Source organism: Akebia trifoliata, chromosome 6, assembly GCF_017979445.1.
Source record: "Akebia trifoliata isolate Shusen 1 chromosome 6, ASM1797944v1, whole genome shotgun sequence".
Taxonomy (NCBI): domain Eukaryota; kingdom Viridiplantae; phylum Streptophyta; class Magnoliopsida; order Ranunculales; family Lardizabalaceae; genus Akebia; species Akebia trifoliata.
This window is the reverse complement of record NC_141380.1, coordinates 10,009,539-10,027,856: the sequence shown is the minus strand read 5'-3', so window position 1 is coordinate 10,027,856 and position 18,318 is coordinate 10,009,539. Positions and strand designations below refer to the sequence as shown.

Genomic DNA, 18,318 nt, shown 5'->3' with positions numbered 1-18,318 from the left:
TTGATAACAAGTCGTAAAAGTTGGATTGAGGCATTTTGTAGTGTTGATTGCACATCCTCTTGAGACACTCCCCACTTGAGGATATTTTTGAATTTGGCGCTCTCAATCGTGTTTTTGCTCTCGCGCTTGCTTCACGCTCTGGTCACTAAGGTTAGGATTTGTGGATTCATGAAAAATTATTCATAGAAAACCAAGTAATCCGGATCGTTAAAATACCAAATAAATGATCATGATAAAATATGTATCCTAAAATAAAAAATCCGACTTGTTAAAAATCGAAAACAAATTATCAAGTTTCGTCATGCGTAAATGACACATTCTCTTTTGCATGACCTCGAAGTTGCATACAATGTATAAATCAAACAAAGTATGGGAATATGTAATATCCTTCGTATCTCAAAATAAATTCCTTGGAAACAAAATGCACTTCATTATTGGTAACGTTAAGAGTTAGGGTATTCACCTTCTCGTGACTTCGTCTTCTCTATTTGTGTAAATTGTAAACATGTTTATTATACAACTAAGTATTTCTTACAAAAAGTATTGAACCAACAATACTTTATGGAAGCATGGTTGAAGAAGAAGAACAACAACAAAAAATAAAGGAGTGCAATATTTTTATTTTTTAGGTTGAGTGCAATCATCCAAATGGAGTGAAAAAAGGGGAGTTTCTAAGTAATGGAGTGCAATTGGTAAGGGGAATTCGTTTACAAGGAATTTATTTTGAGATTAACATTTTTCCTTGAAAACTAATTTCCTACAATTAGAGGATACCTTAGTGTTTTCGGTTATAAGACCTAATTAATATATAAACAAAATCTCATTTTATATCTCAGATAAAGTTCTCAAAAATTATTTATATTTGAAAAATATCAAAATGGAAACGAACAAGTATACCACATTTCCACATTTTCAAAATTTGGACAAATTTTTTTTAAAGTATGGAGAGAAGTCGAACGGGTGGGAGAGTAAGGAGGTGACCTTGTCATATGGGTGCAGTGTTTGGAAGCGTATTATGAGCGTTCTAACAAATTTTCAAGAGGTGGATGCGGTTTAGAGTTGGCAAGGGCGATAGGGTAAGATTCTGGGAGGATTAGTGGTGCAGGGACATGGCTTTTTGCAGTCTCTCGTCCCGTATCTTCGACCTTTGGGCAGACTTTCTGAACTTTGAAAGAAACGAGCCTGCATGGGATTTGAGTTTCAGGAGAGGTTTCAATGATTAGAAAATACATGACCTAACTGACTTAATGACTATTCTTGATAGAGCACATTGAAACATCACAGAAGATGATAGCATGGAGTGGACCTATACCAAAAGAGCAAACTTCACTGTTAATTCATTCTCCCAGGCACTCACGGAGCTCAACAACTATCCTAGTCATTTTGAGTTCAAAAGTCCCCTCTAAGATTCGATTTTTCATTTGACTTGTTACTTTAAATAAACTCCCCACGCTTGATTTGCTTATTTCTCGTGATTTTGTGACGCCCAATTGGTGTGCTCTTTGTCTTATCAATGGTGAATCTGTGAACTATATTTTATACAGTATCAATTGATTTCCACCATTTTGGAGTTATTTTTTTGATTTTTTTGGGATTTCTTAGGTCTTTCTGAACACAATCTTATTTCTCTTTCAGAGTTCGGATATACCCCTACTTCTCAAGGAGATTGAGCATCTTACAATGATTCCTTCTTTATTCCATCTGTTGGGGGATTTGGTTGGAAAGGAATGGAAAATTTTTTAGAGGGGGGAACTCAAGCTATTAAGATATTACCCTAAACATTTTAATTCTTTTGTTTGTTTGTTTGTTTTTTTTTTTTTTTATAAAAAAAAAAACATGGAAAAAAGAATTTATATCATGATTTCAAGGGTGTCTTTTATGAAGACTTTGTATTCCGGTGGGAAGACTTTGTAGATCATTAGGAGAGTAATGGCTCGGTCATCTCGACCATCTTGTTTGTATCTTTTCCCTCTATTAATGATCCATTTATACTTACCAAAACAAAAAAAAAAATCGGCTAGACATTTTTTGGACGAGTCAAAGTTATGTCTGTTTCACATGGAATAAGGAGAGATCCCACAAATCCCGTTCTGACTCTACCTGGTCAAAGTGGGATCGTCCGAGTTTTAAAACCATAGTGTTAATCAGTAGCTTTTACGTAGTAATTAAGAAATAACAAGTTTCGAATTCCCAAAGCTATCTCTCTCTCTCTCTCTCTCTCTCTATTCCTAAACAGTTAAAAGATGTCTGTGGTAGTGGAAGACTTTTCAAAGTCTCGAGTTTTTGTTTTAATGGGTTGGTGGGCTCAAATATAGTGACACTTCTTTGACTCACTTTCTCTCTCTCTCTCTCTCTCTCTCTCTCTACCGTTCTTTCATTGACCTACCCACCAAAATTAACCTCTATTAATGATTTCTATACCCATTGTAAGAGAGTTGTTTTTTAATTATGATTTTGGTACCCACAATGTGTATTTCATAGAACTCATTATGAGAAATAATTAAATTCTATGTTGGTGAAAATCACCAATTATATCTATTTTAGTGAATGTAGATCAAATGATGGATTAAAAAGTTCATTGGCCATCCAATAAGAGCGCTTGGCAAATGATACCCTATGATACAGAATTAATGTGGGTCTTGGTAGTGTGTGCTTTCTACATCTTGGAAATAAGTATTTCTGGTATATAAAAATAAAGTAATGTTGGGGTGACACAAACCATACACTGTGATTCTCACAGTTCTGACGTGGCATAACATCCACGTCACCTATTTAATAAGTCAGCTGCCACGTCATTTTTTATTATTTAAAAAAAAACAAAAACCTAACATCTTCTCTTCTTCTCTCAGCATTGCTCCATTAAGAGTGAAACTTCAACAAAATTGAAGAAAAAGCCATTAAAGTTATTAAAAACTATTGCTTCTTTCGATTAAAAGTTAAAACCCACCTCTCTCTCTCGACTTTCTTTTACACGGTCGTCATCGTTGGTCTCTCCCATATTCTCTGGAAATCTCTCTCCTCTCTCTGTGTGTGTTATTATTTTGTATCAATTGCAACAAATTTCTATGTAATTGAAATAAAATCTGTAAATTTGTTCTATTTTTGAGGGGCGTTATGTAAGTAGTTAGCCCTCTAAGAATAGATTTTCTACAACTCTTTGAAATCTTCTCCAAATATATCTCACGGGCTAGTTTCAGACTCTTATAAATTTTTAAGTCAACCGATTTAGGGCAATTATGGATAATAGTTGCAATTTCCAAGTGAATTTCAACGACTGGACTTTAAATTGTTAGGAATTCGAATTTTTTAAGATTCATACTTTTGGTTTCCACATAAATTCAATTCCATGTTCGCCAAATAAACCCCTAGATTAACGGGTTTTCTCTTAATTTGCTTTTCTCTCTATTCTTTTGCAGTATTCCTTCCCACCCCCACCATTTCCCTTGTTTTGAGACTCTCCATAAAAAAGAAAAAAAAAAAAAAAAGAAGGGTTTTAGATTATAAATAAGTTCTCTTTTTTTTCTTTTTTCTTTTTTGGAAAATTGGATCTTCTTGAAAGGAAAAAAAAAAACCCATTTTTATCCCACCTTATCTTTCCATGAGAAGGCATGATTGGGCTTTCATGCGAAATTTATCTTGATCTTTTAGTGGATTTTCCTTAAAGTGTATAAAAAAGTAAGATAAGATGATTATATCCATTAAAAATCAATTTTTTTTAGCAAATCTCATCTCTTGGTATGTTTGTTATGTTCTCTCATCTTCATTTTTTTTTTCTTTTCTAATACAGGGTTGGTTTTCTGCAATTTTGTTTATGTTTTAGTCTTAATGGAGTAATGCTGAGAGAAGAGGAGAAGACAGTAGGTTTTTGTTTTATTTTTAATAATAAAAAAATGACGTGGCTGCTGATTCATTAAGTGAGTGACGTGGATACTATACCACGTCAGAACTGTGAGAATCACAGTGTATGGCCTATGTCACCCCAGCATTACTCATAAAATAAAATGAGGGCATTTTTGATAGGAAATTCAATTTTCAAGGTGTATTTAAGGATGTTGTGGGCCTTGACTATGGTTTAAACAAACTATCATCATGTTAAACGTAGTCAAAGTGAAAAACTTTGATGCTAGGGTTCACAAAACTAAAACAAGCATCTCACCCCACTTAATCCGCAATCTTAGCGACTAACATATCCTTTTCCTCCATTCCATGTTCCATTTATCAAGAGTCACTTCTTTTGCTACTCAAAGTCTTTCACATTGACTTTCACTATCTCAATTCCCATTCTTTTACGCATGTTAGAACAATAGTCCCACGTTGGTCCTGTTGTTTGATTTGTGGGGTATTTGTGGTGACAGCAATCCTCACTTTATAAGTCGTTTTTGTAAGGTTGAGTCATGCTCATGAATCTTAATATGGTATCAGAGTGGAGTCATCATTTCTGGATGCACGAAGGTCTTTCCCAGGCCTTGTACGTGATGGTCCCCAATGAGGGAGGGTGTTAGAACAATAATCTCACATCGGTCTTGGGTGCTCAATTTGTGCGGTATTGGAGGTATTAGCAACCCTCACCAGACAAGCCAGTTTTGTAAGGTTGAATTAGGCCCATAGACCTTAATTCCTTCAAATTGTGAATTCCTCTTAATTGGGAATATATTCGACCTTTGCTCAGTGTGTCCAAATCATCTCAATTGTTTTCTTCTTAGTTAGACACATAATATACATCGTGGGGGACATTTATGAGATGGATGTGTGTCAAAACCATTTGATTAATATGTAAATTTTAATGTTACTTCAGCAATATCCATTTGATTAATATGTACTGATCACATAACACTTCTACAGGAACACCCATCTAGACTGGTTCAGCTTTTATAAGCAAACTTCTTTCCAATCTCTTCATGCTTGTGTATGATAAATCCAAGTCAACAAAAACGGCCACTTTGAACCATTACAACTTGAAAGAGTCGTGATGAACAAACAAAATACTGTAATTTGACTTCACTCATTAATTCGACTAGACAAGTTTACTTGGGAAAACATCATCACGAACTAGACGGCAATCAATCTCAATATACTTTGCCCATTAGTAAAAAACTTGGATGACACGGTTCAGCTTAGTAATTTTGAATCTCAGAAAACTTCACACACACAGCATGGTTTTAAAACTCGGTTTCACATCTCATCTAGTCCGTGCCAGATACCAAGTCGTCTCAAATGAATTTTCCGATATATTTGAGATGTCTCAGTTCAAAAATCAGACAAATGAACGTGGAGTTTCAAATCTCATCTGAAATATTGACTTGTCCATCCTCTCATCCATGCCTGATACCGAGACGACTCAGGTGATACGTCTCGGTCTCAAACGAGTTTTGAAATCATGAGAGAGAGAGAGAGAGATTAGCAATCAAGGGAAGCCTCTTAAAAAAATATCAAATATCACCCATCAAAATCCTTTTCTAAATCTATTATGTTATACCCAAAAATGAAGCAAAATAAAAGGAAAGAAACAAAGAGAGGAGCTGTTATTTTCATGTAACATGTTCAAAATGCCTTGAATACTGCAGCACTGAATGTACGACAACAAACCAGAAATAGCCCATCATAATTGTGTGCAAATCAAACTCACTAGTATGCTTATAATGCAACCATCCTCTCTGGTTCATAACATACAGATTCCCTTGAGAGATGCAGCCAGCACAAATGAAAAAAAGTTATTAATGGCAAAAATCAAACTAAAAAACAGATACACTCACACCATCTCTAAGTGCTCACAAAATCAGATAGTGAAGACCCTCAATCCTGCCTTTTATCCGATTGAGAAAATTTAAAAAAATTAATAGGATGAGAAGAATTAAGTTTCATCGGTGCCCCATGCCTCGTCCCTCAAGATTTGTCTTGAAACTATTCGGTTGCTTCTGGCTTCCTCCTGTTTTCATAAATCATTAGACCCACAAGTTGTCGTAAGCAGCTTCTGACCCATCCCTTGAGCAATAAGTCTCTGGGCAGTTCTCGCAGACATCTTTGGTCTCGGATAAGGAGGTTCGAGATCTAAAATAATAATAATTGTATCTCTTAAGAAATTCACTTGCTTTGGGGGATTTTTCATTCTTAAATTTCCCCACAAGTCTGGTATGCATCTCTTAAGAAATTCAACAATAAATGGAAAAATAAGATACCTCTAGCGGAAATTGAGCTCATGTCATTCTCACTGAGGACACGGACTGTGAAAGGAAAGTGAGTGCTGTTACGGGCCTTGAGTGCTGCATTGGAAAATTTGATATTGTAAATCCAAGCCAGCTTAGGACTGATCTTCTAAAATATTAGATGAAATACATACAATAGTGAAGTGTTTGTGACGGTAAATAAAGACTATTTCATGAAAATAAAAATGCAATCATGATTAACGAAAGTTTTTTAAAGAGAAGAAAGCTTAAATAATCTACATAAAGAAAATTAAAAGATACATGATACAAATGTGGGATTGATTTCCCATTGCAACACAAAGACCCAGTATGGATTTAAATTAACAAAGACGATGATATAGAATTTCGACGGGTGATACAACATTACATGATTGTTTGGTCTCCTATGCTATTTTTTCAGGGTGTATTGTGCAGTATAAAACTGTCCATTCATATTGGAGAATACATGTATCTCAATACACATGATACATGGGAAATACCCAATTGTTTGTTACATTTTTTTACTTTAGTTTTATTAATCGAAATGAAAGGTAGAGTACAGAGAAAGATTTGAGAATTTCCTGCTAAATTTTATTATGTTAGGAGGTACCTACCACATGAGAAGGTGTTCAAAATCTTACAAAAACTAAATCCACATTACGCACACAATTTTAATCTAATGAAGAAAGTCAGCCTTACAAAAACTTACCGAGGGAAGGCGTTCTAAATACTGCAAGTGCAACTGTATCATTAACCCAGCGAATAGCAACTCCACGATCTCTGAAGTTCTCAAAAAGTTTTTCTAACTCTGTTGTTGTTGTACTAGGTGGAAAATCAGCCAAGACAATAACATGATTGGTACTAAATCTAGCTGAAATCACAATAAAAAACAAAAAGGTGTGTACTTAATGTTTATGCATGCTACTTGAACCAAAAACATTTATGCATGTATGCTTTAAAGGTCTATGATGTAAAATATAAAACTCTATTGGTCATGGTGGGGAGAAAAGAATATCAAACACTTTTTTGTAAGTAAGAAATTTTATTAACAAACTCTAAGAAATAGATACGACAAACCCACTCTCATCTACCAACAAAATGATTAGACAAAACACCCCTAAAATCTTTGACGACCTTACACCAGAAAAAAAATGCAACAAAGAATAAAAAACGACAAATTTGACATTGAGACATCCTTCCAATTGAAGAACCAACCACTGTGCTCCTTCCAAATCCCCCAACAAATCGCAAAAGGAGCAAGGCTCCAAAGCACTCTCTTTGCATCAGTGAAAAAGGTACCTCACTCAAACCAGGACTAGAAAAATGAACCTTCTGACCCTAGACCACTCGAACAAGCCACAATAATTAGATGGCACCAATGAGTCATAGAAAGATCTAACAAAAAAGACACCCGAACAACTTCCAACTCAATTTCACTCATCCCTTACCTGAGCACTCATTAAAACACTATCAAGACAAGCCAACTAAACCACCACCACATCCAACTCCTAGTCATTGAAGTTCCTTCAAAAAGCAAGATCCCAACCCGGATCCACCCCTAATTGATTAAGGAGGCAACCGGAAGACCCTTCTTTGAAGACATCATGAAAAGCTCTGGGAACCTAACCACGAGAGGGGTCTCCCACACCAAGCATCATTGCAAAATAAGCCTCACCACTGAGGATTGGTGTTTGGAAGTAAAACTCTATTTTTTTTAATCCTATCTTCTTTTATATTTCTTTCAGGAAAATAAAAATACCACATTTTTCTTTAATCTTAATTTTTTTTTTCTATTTCTGTTAGGAAAAGAAAAAGATTAAACATAATTTGGGATAGGGTTGTTAAAGAGCTTCAAAAATCACTTTCTGAGATTAGTCTCTTCATTAGATATAAAGAAACTCATAAAGAGCATTTTGGCTTTAGAAAGCCTTGGATTCTCTCATTATATGGACAAAATATATAGTGTGAGCAACTGCAGGCACAGGATAACTTCAAACATACAAATAAGGTTGTAATTGTGACCACTAACCATCACAAGGTCAAGTGTTGCCAAACAATTTTCTCCTGTTGTTGTAAAACAATATCCTTATATTTTGTGGGGTGATGATACCATAGACCTGAGTTCAATTACCACCAGCACCGAGTTACTGATCTCAATAAAAACAGGCTTACGAATCATAAAAAGATTTTGAGGGATTCTCCAATTTCTTTTCAATTGTTGTTTTTCTTCCATATAATAGTACTTCTGAGGTAGAATGAGATAGAAAAATCTATCTTAAAGGGAGATTTCATGAGAATATGGCCACAACGTGTGGAAGGGTTATTTGACATGGAGTTCACAGAGGGCTATGCATGACATGCTCGACTTACCTTAAACAACACTTGGATGGAAAAACAACATGGTAAAGATATGAAAAAAATCACATAATAATTGAAAAATGTCAAAAGTGAAATCTACATGTTGTATCAAAGGGGTTGCACGGTTCACATCAACCACTTACACAACATTCTGCAAAATTGTACACCACCAACATAATTCGCAACAAAAAAGTACATAAAACCAAAAGTACAGGTACATCTGTGGAACAAGAATATAAAAGGAGAGTAAACTGCCTATGTACAAATCACAATTTTGGATGCAGAGTGATAAGGTCCCAATAATATCATTTTGGGACCGTAATTTCACCGAGATTACCATCGTATAAATACTAGTTCCCTTAAAATAATAATAAATTTTATTAAATCCCAAATTAATGTGGCTAACAATAGTTTGTTACTAATTTCAGGTAAAAAGGGCCAACAAAAGAAATAACAATTACTGTTACAACATGCGAGCAAAAAGGAAACATCTGGCAAAATCTCGAGGATTTTGGGCGCCACGTCACCGCACCGCGTCTAGCCAAGACCGCGCCGCGGTCATTTCGAGGAATTTGTCCTCGAGATTTTTACAGAAGCTTCGGTGGTTGTAACTGATTCGGCCATTCGAATCGAATTATCCGTCAAATCACCCCGATTATCCGAATACGAACATTATAAATTTGAGGGTTGATTTCAAAGAAGGGTCCCCTCTTGGGTCCCTCTTAGGCTCTTCTCTTCTATAATTTTCTTTAGTTTCTTCTTAGAATTCTCTGTAATTTTCCTTTGGGTGAGATCTTGAGTGTAGTGAGAACATCAAGAGGAACCATTCATTGTTTGTGTAATTGTTGGGAGAGCTATAAAAGAAGAATTTCGGATCGATCATCATCATCATCTTCTTCACCCATTCTCTCTTTTCTCTTTTATTATTTTTCTACAATTACAATGCTTGCAATGATTGGCTAAATTCTCATTAGAGAAGTTAAGGAAGCCATAGCAAATTAATCCCTCTAGTGTAGATTTAAATTCTTACTTTGCTTACATGTTTTAATTCTGGAAATTCTATTCTGATTAAGGTAATCTAACTTATAATTTTGATCCAACTTAGATAGTCATTACTTAGATAAGTTCAAGAATGGCTATGCTATGTGAAAAATCAGAAGATAAGTTGGACAATCTCAATCATACTAGTGTTTTCATGAATATCCTTTGATTACTCTTAAGGATTTAATTGTTCCACCATCCGATCCATGAGCAATGACTTGTTCCATGGATTGAGTTATATTTTGAATTTATCTACATTATGGATTAATTGCAAAGGTTTGATTAACTTCTCTAATCTCTCTCTCTTAGATTTTCAATCTTTCTTTTCAGTTTCAATTTCTTTTACAAATTAGTTGTTATTTGCTTCTTTGTTTCTACTAATCAATTCTGTTTTTAAATCAATCTGTTTCAAAACTTTGTTTTGGTTTCTAATCGAATGAATCTTTGAATCTTCGTTGCCCCTGTGGAATGAATTCGACTTACCAAAGTCCATCTCTTAAATCTCTATCTCTACATTTATTTAGCAAGATTTACAATCGATCAAAATGGCGCCGCTGCCGGGGACAGCGAGTTGATTCATTTTTCAATTCGAAAAGTATCCGAAACAGTTTCCGAAACAGAACCGAATGTGTTTTGCTTGAAACAAAAGCCAAACGAACAGAAAAAAAATTGAAAAAATTTTTATTACAATCCTCAGGATATCAGAAACCATTTCCAATTTGAAAAATCAATTTTCATCAAAATTTTACCGCTCCGCGGATGCTTCTAGGTGCGCCGCGGTGATGTTGCAACATTTTCTGCTGATTTGTGTTGGAAAAGTTTCTGACATCATGGACATTGTAATGGTCATATTGGTTTTTTGTTCTTAGTATTCTGATTTGAATAATTTTGTTCTGTTCAGGTGAAGGACTCGACGAAAGTCGAAGGAAATTGACAGAAGGCGACACGTGGAATTTTTATCCACTAAATTGGTTCTATCACCAAGAAGATCAGCAATTTTCAATTCTCTGCATTTTATGTTTTTTTTAGAAACCAACTTGTATTAGGAACTTGAACTTGTATTAAATTTTAATAGTATCCGAGAGGGCTCGGATTATAATAGATTTAGGGACGGATGATAGTGGGACGAAACTATCTCAGCCCCTCGGGTTCGTACACCAAGTTTGGTGTTGGTGGCCCGAGTCGACTCAACTCGATCATCCCCTGTCTAGAACGGGAGGTAAATTTTGAAACACTCACGCATCACTTGCTAGTGAGTTTCTGTATTGCTTTTGAGTGATTACTTTGTACACATTGGATTGCACATAGTAACAAGGGCACCCTTACGAGGATGGCACCATAAGATAAGAATCGGAGTTCATTACCAATTTCTTGCCCTTCTAGGAAAATCAAATTCACAGTAAAATAATTAATTAAAATTTGATTAGACTGGACTCTAGGTTCCATCGAGTTCATTAAGCAAAGCTAATCAAAAGTTGCACCAATTGCACTTCTTGATCGTGAATAGTGCCTAGCGCAATCTTGCCCTGTAGTTTTACGTGAATTAAGGGGATAGACTACGTCTATTCAAGACGAGAGGTGATCTAAGAGTGCCCTTGCTCAGCATTGTGCGCCACCTCTCCTCTGGAGATTAAACTGGCTGTTCTGATTTCAGAGATTTGGGTTGGAGGCTTTGATTAATCTTTTGAACCAGTTAGGAGCTGTCTGGTCTTAGGAACCCAGTTTTCACGTGTGAATTCCTTCCTCTTCTGTGTGCAATTCAATAGTGTATGTTAGGTTAGATACATAACCTCGAGCAGATTTACATCATCATGGAGTTTAGGAGAGAATCATTGATCTCGTGCGGCTTATGTGATAATTATGGTCATTCTCCCGAGCATTGTCCGAGTCAGCCCATGCTACACAGGCCAATATGCATCATTCTCAAAACTCATATTGGATGTCGACACCCAGTTCGTTCGACCAACCATACCACGTAGATAATTTGTTTCCACAAAATTTCATACCGTGTCAGAACGAGTTCACTCAGGGTAGTCATTTTGGTAACAATGAGGATTTTTATTTGCATGACACTTCGATGATGAATCCAACCATAATTTCCCAACAATCCTATGATTCTCGACATTTCTTCGATTACAGAGCTACAGAGCCTGAGCCAACATCCACTCACTCATGTTTGTCTTCTCCTCAATCATCGTCATTAGAGTCTATGATGTCTGCCTTCTTAATTCAACAACAACAGTTAATCCAACAACAACAGCTCCATCAACAAATGTTGGTAATCATCAACAACAGTTGTTAAATCATCAACAACAATGGGATATGGGTCAAGCCTTAGTCAACATAGGAACTCAATTGAGTCACCTAACGTTATCCTTAGAAGAAGGAAAATTTGATAAATTCAAAAATGAGGATATCTCAATCCCGGAAAATCCACCATTCTTTCAAAATAACCTTCGTGACCATTTCTACTCTTTTGAAGATTTTGATGATTGTCCATCAACAATTGATAACCTGTCTCAATTGAAGTTCAAATTCAAACCAATGAGGTTACAATTCTGAAAGCGCCCTCGATCCACGGGGTGCGCGGATCCGCTTTTGACCCTTGAGGTTTGGGAGTCGCCACCTAGTTATTGTGGTCTAGGAACCAAATTGACCCTACAATGGATAAAAAGAACTAATCTACTATAGAAATCTGAATCCGGGGATCATGTTACGGGGTTGGAAGGTGTTAGGCACCAACCCCGCCCGGCCAATGCCGGTCTCTACTTATCCCAAATAGATCTACATTGCTAATGATAAAACCTAGATTAAAAAAATAATAAAAAACCTTACCTTCGATCTGAAAAAGCACTATTCCCTCAGATCTGAAAAGTAGTTCCTTGTACCGTACTCCTTGCTTCGCTTTGTCTCCGGATCTGATTTCTGATCTCCGAGGTAAGGTGTCTCTTTCTTGGATCTGGATGCTTTGAATTTGTGGTGGATTTTTGGGGTGTTTTTGAAAGGTTTTTGGGTGTTTTTTAGGCTAAAATCGGAGTAGGGGTGTTAGGGAAGGAGTTGGGACTCCAAAATTAGGGTTTTGGGGAGGTTGTGGAGGCTTCTTCACCTACTTTTTCTAGGGTTTCTTCTTTGATACGAAAATGGGGTGTGGAGGCTCTTATTTATAAAGTTTTTTAGAAGCATTAGGGTTTGATTAGGGTTTCTTTTAGGGTTTCAATTAGGGTTTTGACTTAGTCTTTAGGGTTTTAGGGTTTTGACTTTAGTCTTATGAGATTGACTTGATTAGTTTTAGATTAGGGTTTGGATTTAGGGTTTTGACCTTAGTCTTATGAGATTGACTTGATTAGGGTTTTGATTTAGGGTTTTGACCTTAGTCTTATGAGATTGACTCGATTAGTTTAGATTAGGGTTTTGACTTTAGTCTTAATTGATTGACTTTTAATATCTTGACTTTAGTCTTGCTTAATTGACTTTAATTTTGACTTCAGTCTCACTTGATTGACTTTAATACCTTAACTTCAGTCTTGCTTGATTTACTTTTAATTTTTGGAGAACCTCCCTCTAAAATATCTTTAATTCTTTGGACCCCCAAATGGAGGGGTCCTTAAAGAAATATCCCACGAACCCTCAACAATTTTGCTTGAGGGTCCAATTAATCGATTTTTGAGGTTCAAAGTTTTGAATTAATTTCATTAATGTTTCACTTTAAATATTTAATGTTTTATTTATTAATTTCGAATTTTTTAATTATGAGAATTGTGAAATTACCGTTTTGCCCCTGGAGAGGACTTTTCACGTTTCAAGTCGGTTTTTAATGTTCTAGGATGTTTTAGAATCGGTTTTTCGTAAGGAATTCAATGAGAATGTTAGTTTGTGTCATTTATGAAAATTTTTATGTGAAATTATTGTGAATTTTATGAGGGGCATTTTCGTAATTTTGTCAAATTCTGTTAAAATTGGTGAAATGATTTATTTGGTTCCGATTTGTTATTTTATGTGTTCGAGAGAGTTTTCCTAAGCGTAACGTAGGCTCTAGGGTTGTTTTGAGGTTAGGGGTATTTTGGTAATTTAATCATTTTTAGTGATTTTTATCGTGAAGCTTCTTTTTGGTTTGCAAGATGATGATTTCTAGGTTTCTGGAGTCGCATTTTCCTAGCGTAGCGTGGTTTCTAAGTTTTGTCAGTTTGAGATACCTCATCCGGATTTCTGAAACATATCTGGTAACAAAATAAAGCATTGGAATAGACATCCATCATTGGGAACCTTTGCGATCGGGTTGACGACTTGATTAATCAGGCGGATGCAAAAATGGGGTGTCTACAAATTCCAACCGAAGCAACGATGGAAGTCAAACTAGGTCAGCTTATTGTACCTATAGAAGAAAGAGAGAATGGTCAATTTTCAAATGAGATAACCCATGAGAGCCAACCAATGTTCCAAATTCCCAATGAGCAAGGTGATTGTACAAATTTGGCTAAGCAAATTGATCCGCCATCAGAGGAGACTGTTGTCCATGAGGAATCAACGACCAATTCTAATTTGTTAGTCACACCAATTCCGACCATTATTGATTCAATTTCGTATCCCATCCAACCCATCATTTCACAAAAGTGTAAAGACCCTTCATGTCTTACAACTTCCATTCTCTTTGGGAACATGATGATTGAAACATATTTTGAAAAGGTGATGACACTAAGAACTGAGGACAAACGAGGGTTGTTGATCACTTTTAAAAATAATTTTCAAGTCCTAACGATGGTAAAAATTTGTCTACCTATCAATTGGGGTGGGAAGTCGATCGTTGTGTCCGTCAAAATGAATGTTAGAAAAATTCCTAGATATCAGACCTTTTGATAGGTCCGGCTGAAGACGTTAAACTTAGCGCTGCTTGGGATGCAACCCATGTGCTTTTATTTTAATAAGTAGTGTAGTTAGAAAATAAAATTTTTCTTTAAAAAAAAAAAAAAAAAAAAAAAACCTCTAACCTTAATCCCTTTCTCATTCTCTTCATCTTCAAGTCCACTATCAAACCAAATCAATGAGTGTCACTAGGACTGCAGCCTGGTCACTAATTGTTGATTGAGTAGCAGAGATAGATGTTAGCTTATATTGAGGAGAAAAAGGCACAGACTACTGAATGTTTGGATTAAGATAGGTTTAAATTTTAGATTAGGATGTTCTTAATTTCTTAATTAGGTTGTTTTTCTATTTTAGAAAGGATTTCTTTTATGAAAAAAAAAAAACGACTTCGAAAATTCTCATTGTTATAACTTTTATTCTTTTCAGATTAGTTGTAACAAGACTTTACACATTAATGCCCAATCCGTTTCAGGTGTGATCTAACCTTTTTATTTTTCCTTACTGCTTGCATATTGAGGATAATATGTCATTTAGGTTTGGGGTATTAGGTTAGCTCACAATTGCATTGCATTGCATTGATAGTTTAGTTTCATGTTTATTTCATTGCTAGTTTAATTTCATGGTTAGCTCACAATTGCATTGCATTGCATTGATAGTTTAGTTTCATGTTTATTTCATTGCTAGTGTAATTTCATGTTTTAAAAAAAAAATTCAAAAATATTCAACACTTTCGAAATATTTTCTTCAAAATCTTTGTATATATTTTTTACATATGAATTTCAAATCTCAGGTTCATGTTCTAACTTTTGATCAAAAGTTCTTTTTAGTTATTCCTCATTAAGAAAATTATTAAAGAATTACTTTAGAGATTTACTTCTGATTAAGTATTTGGGAAGATAAGATTTTTTGAAACAAAAGTTGTCCCTCTTCTCTGTCTAGAGTGTTAGGGAAAACCTAGTCTAGTGAACTATGACTTCTTTGTCCTTTGGTTGGCTGGTTAGAAGAAAAATAGAATTGAAGTTAGTATTACTTGGACAGCAACCATAGGATTAGACTGGGTACCTTGAAAAGGGCTACCTGCTTTTTGTAAAAAGAATATCAGAAAATGGTGAAATGTGATAAAATCTAAAAAAGAAGCAGAAAATACGAGAAAAATGTCAAAGATGGCTAGAACTGCAGAAATGAAAAAAGAGTCCAATGAGACAAAATAGTGCAGTAGGGTGAAAGCCGTCAATGGTAAAATCGTGAGTAAACTGGAATGTCACAGATAAAGCCCCTTAGAGGTATTAAAGTGAATATCCACACCTCTCACAATCCCAGACAGGATGCTTAGTTTCGAGTTAGAACTTAAGTGGAACCGACCATTCTTAGCAGTTAGGAGGTGAAATCTTGTTCCTAAAAAGATGTTGCTTTTAAAAAGAAAAAAAATCAGAAAATCACACAAGCACTCAAGTTATCTTTCAAATTTTCTGAAAATGAGGAATAAAAACTTAGAACTTTATTCAAACATAAATGACCTTTGACTGATTTATGAAATGTTGTTATATTCACTTTACATACTTTGATTTTGATTTTAATATTTTTGTAAAATATTAAAATTTTGGGGGTATATTCTTTCACTGCAAACCCTCACGAGTCAAACTCGTCCACTAGGGGTAACCTAGGGGTTTAAGGACTTACTGCATAAGCTAAATGCAGTCGGGAACCTCACGAAAGAGAGTTGTTTAGATTTAAGTTTTGCTCGGGACTAGCAAAATTGAGGTTTGGGGGTGTGATAAGGTCCCAATAATATCATTTTGGGACCGTAATTTCACCGAGATTACCATCGTATAAATACTAGTTCCCTTAAAATAATATTAAATTTTATTAAATCCCAAATTAATGTGGCTAACAATAGTTTGTTACTAATTTCAGGTAAAAAGGGCACATTCGGAAACCAACAAAAGAAATAACAATTACTGTTACAACATGCGAGCAAAAAGGAAACATCCGGCAAAATCTTGAGGATTTTGGGCGCCACATCACCGTGCCGCGGCTAGCCAAGACCGCGCCGCGGTCATTTCGAGGAATTTGTCCTCGAGATTTTTACAGAAGCTTCGGTGGTTGTAACTAATTCGACCATTCGAATCGAATTATCCGTCAAATCACCCCGATTACGAACATTATAAATTTGAGGGTTGATTTCAAAGAAGGGGTCCCCTCTTGGGTCGCTCTTAGGCTCTTCTCTTCTATAATTTTCTTTAGTTTCTTCTTAGAATTCTCTGTAATTTTCCTTTGGGTGAGATCTTGAGTGTAGTGAGAACATCAAGAGGAACCATTTATTGTTTGTGTAATTGTTGGGAGAGCTATAAAAGAAAAATTTTGGATCGATCATCATCTTCATCTTCTTCACCCATTCTCTCTTTTCTCTTTTATTATTTTTCTGCAATTACAATGCTTGCAATGATTGGCTAAATTCTCATTAGAGAAGTTAAGGAAGCCATAGCAAATTAATCCCTCTAGTGTAGATTTAAATTCTTACTTTGCTTACATGTTTTAATTCTGAAAATTATATTCTGATTAAGGTAATCCAACTTATAATTTTGATCCAACTTAGATAGCCATTACTTAGATAAGTTCAAGAATGGCTATGCTATGTGAAAAATCAGAAGATGTGTTGGACAATCTCAATCATACTAGTGTTTTCATGAATATCCTTTGATTACTCTTAAGGATTTAATTGTTCCACCATCCGATCCATGAACAATGACTTGTTCCATGGATTGAGTTATATTTTGAATTTATCTACATTATGGATTAATTGCAAAGGTTTGATTAACTTCTCTAATCTCTCTCTCTTAGATTTTCAATCTTTCTTTTCAGTTTCAATTTCTTTTACAAATTAGTTGTTATTTGCTTCTTTGTTTCTACTAATCAATTCTATTTTTAAATCAATCTGTTTCAAAACTTTATTTTGGTTTCTAATCGAATGAATCTTTGAATCTTCGTTGTCCCTGTGGAACGAATTCGACTTACTAAAGTCCATATCTTAAATCTCTATCTCTACATTTATTTAGCAAGATTTACAATCGATCACAGAGGGGTGAAGTACATATGATCAACTTACAATTTCCCATTTCTGTATTTTCTACTGAATTGGGATGAACACCTTCATCATCAGAATTATCACATGGTGTTACATCAGATTGGCGATCACTATACAAGCCATTTTTCCTATATAAGAAAGCCCCCCTGCCACGCCATTTAGGGGTTTGAAGCTCAGTATCTTCCAATGAAAGTTTTGATATTATTGCATCATGTTGTGGAGAGAATATTTCATCTGAGGGGCGATCGGCAATAGTTTCCCAATCTGCACTAATTTAATAAGAAAAAAGACATTGGATCCTCACAATGATACTTTTGGGACACGAGTAGTTAACACTAAAAAGGAAACATGTAGCCATGTTCAGTGATATGTCAAGCACAGCATAAGATGAACCAAATGTACATAATCTGAATATGATATTGGCAATACCTGAATCTAATATGATGCATGTTATCTTAAACGAAACTTGACGAGATGACCTGCTTCTCATTTGAGTTGAATAAACTCCTTTTTTCCATCTAAAAATATAAATGAATGCATTCGAGAAAATGTAAAGAATAGCTCTGATAGGAATAAACTAAGAGAAAGTCCATAAAGATTGTTTGGGCACGTTCAACAAAGGACAATCACAGCCCAAGTTAGAAGGAATATGAAAGTTGAAGGTTCTAAAAGACTCAGATAAAAAACCCAAAAGAATGTGGATTGAGGTAGTGAAAACATATAAGAATGTGGATTGGGCATGGCATGATGACATTGAGGATGGACAGATGGCTTCCATGAACTGTCGATTTA

General features: G+C 35.2%; 1 pseudogene across 1 annotated transcript; it reads right to left on the bottom strand.

Moving 5' to 3' along the window:
* Window positions 1-5,447: 5,447 nt before the first annotated feature.
* LOC147400162 (uncharacterized) lies at window positions 5,448-17,975 on the bottom strand (annotated as a pseudogene). The gene is made up of 5 exons (XR_015179520.1): window positions 17,956-17,975; window positions 17,518-17,795; window positions 6,882-7,086; window positions 6,177-6,304; window positions 5,448-6,048 (listed from the first exon to the last, which is right to left on the bottom strand). The product of XR_015179520.1 is annotated as an uncharacterized LOC147400162 (transcript).
* Window positions 17,976-18,318: the final 343 nt, after the last annotated feature.